We start from the raw sequence: 1,853 nt of genomic DNA, 5'->3' as shown, positions 1-1,853 counted from the left end.
ATAAGACTTTACTTCTTGAAGACTCAGTTTCCACATATGTAAATGGGGACTAAAAGTCTCTACTTTGTAAAGTTATGGGGACCATCAAATAATTATATGAGACTTTAGCTGGCCCTTGACATCTGTGCCGACAAGCTTTATCCCACCTGTCACGCTGCTTCTGTTTTGTCTGGCCTCAGCTATTCTCCAGAAACATCAGGGCTTCCTTTTGAAACAAGGTGGGCAAGATGACTTCAGACCCCAAATTTCTGAGCTCCTGTCTGACTGCACATCCTCTTCCTTAAAAAGCCACCAGCTTCACATTTCCTTTCTAAGCTATGAGAAAACAAATGCCATGGGCTTGCTTTACAGAATGGTTTGGAAAATAATTAGTTTACCTTCCTCAAAGGCCAGAGTTCAGTGCTGAGATATTTAAAACTCTACTGATGGCTTAAAATAAATATCACAATGGAGACGTCAAAACAGCAGTGCATGTTTTGACACATGACATTTGGGGGTAGGGAGAGTGAAAAATGTGAAGGGATTTACCAAAATAATCTCAAGGTAAGACCTCTGAGGTTTGATACAACAGAAATGTCATATTGTTTCAAGTTTCTTTTTTTTTTTTTTTGCAAGTTTGTTTTCCTCCTTTGAGGATACTGAAAGGTTTGTCATGAAAAAGAACTGAGAACTTTTCTCAAAAAGAAAAAAAAAAGTATAATTGTATTTTTTAAATCAATTGGAACAATTTTCAGCCGTTTCTTTATGAGCTTAACACAATTCCCAAACACAAATAACAGATTTCTCCAACTGGAAGAGTACTAAGTACCCAATGGATGCCAAGTTCTGTGCTGAGTATTGTAAATATTTCTTTTATTTTAATCCTCAGAGATGCTCAGTGAGGTGGGCATGATTCTCCCCCTCTGCAGAGGAGCAGATGGAGACCTCAGGTGTAAGACCATGGGGCTAATAAAATAGTCAGATTTGAGCCCTAGTCTGCCTTAATCCTGACTCCATGTGCTTTTCAGCATATTTCAAGAGCCCTCTGCTGCATCCAGATCTATGAGAGCTAACCACCCAACATTATCAGGCAAGGCCACAAATATAACCTTATTAACTGGAGTGCATGGAGAGTAAGAAGCAATAAAGGGTACATCGCAAAGAGAAGCAGTTCTAACAAACACCCACACACTCCTACCCTCACTGACCTGCCTCGCAAAACCTTTTTCCTCATCTCCTTCTACTTCCTACTTTGCGCTTTATGCTCTGTTAAATACCAAATCTCATATAATGCCCAGAACTAGCCACATCTCATATCACTGTACCTTTGCAAATACCTTATCCCTCCCAAACAGTCTTCCTTCACAACCTCCTTGGCGAACTCCTATTCACTCATCAAAGCCCTGGTGAAACAGAATCTTCTGGAAGTAGACTTCATCCCTCGCCCATTCCCAGATCCAGCAGAATTCATCAGTTCCTTCCTAGTCCTGTCTCTGTATCACATACGTGCTTACAGGTCTGTAGTCATCACAAGTGTTTGGGCTTTTGTTCTTTTGGTTGGTTGGCTGGCGGTGGGTGAGTGAGCGAGCTTGGCTGCCTTATCTGTTCCCTTCACTGGGGTGCCTTCCTTGCAGGCAGGGGCTATGCCTTAACCCACCTCGATATTCCCCACACCCAGCTCAGAGCCGGAGTCAAAACAAACACCTAACTGAATTGGATAGAAATTGGAAATGAAAACAATATCATGGAGAACTGGAAGAAAGGGAGGCAAGCGCTAATGTTGTGAAAGTCTATTACAGGGCAATCAAGCAGACCGTGTTTTCCTAATACAGATTACAGAGCTGGCACAGAGGCAGGACGGAGCAGCAGCGGGG

Source organism: Ovis canadensis, chromosome 24, assembly GCF_042477335.2.
Source record: "Ovis canadensis isolate MfBH-ARS-UI-01 breed Bighorn chromosome 24, ARS-UI_OviCan_v2, whole genome shotgun sequence".
NCBI lineage: Eukaryota > Metazoa > Chordata > Mammalia > Artiodactyla > Bovidae > Ovis > Ovis canadensis.
Note: the sequence above shows the minus strand (reverse complement) of the source record.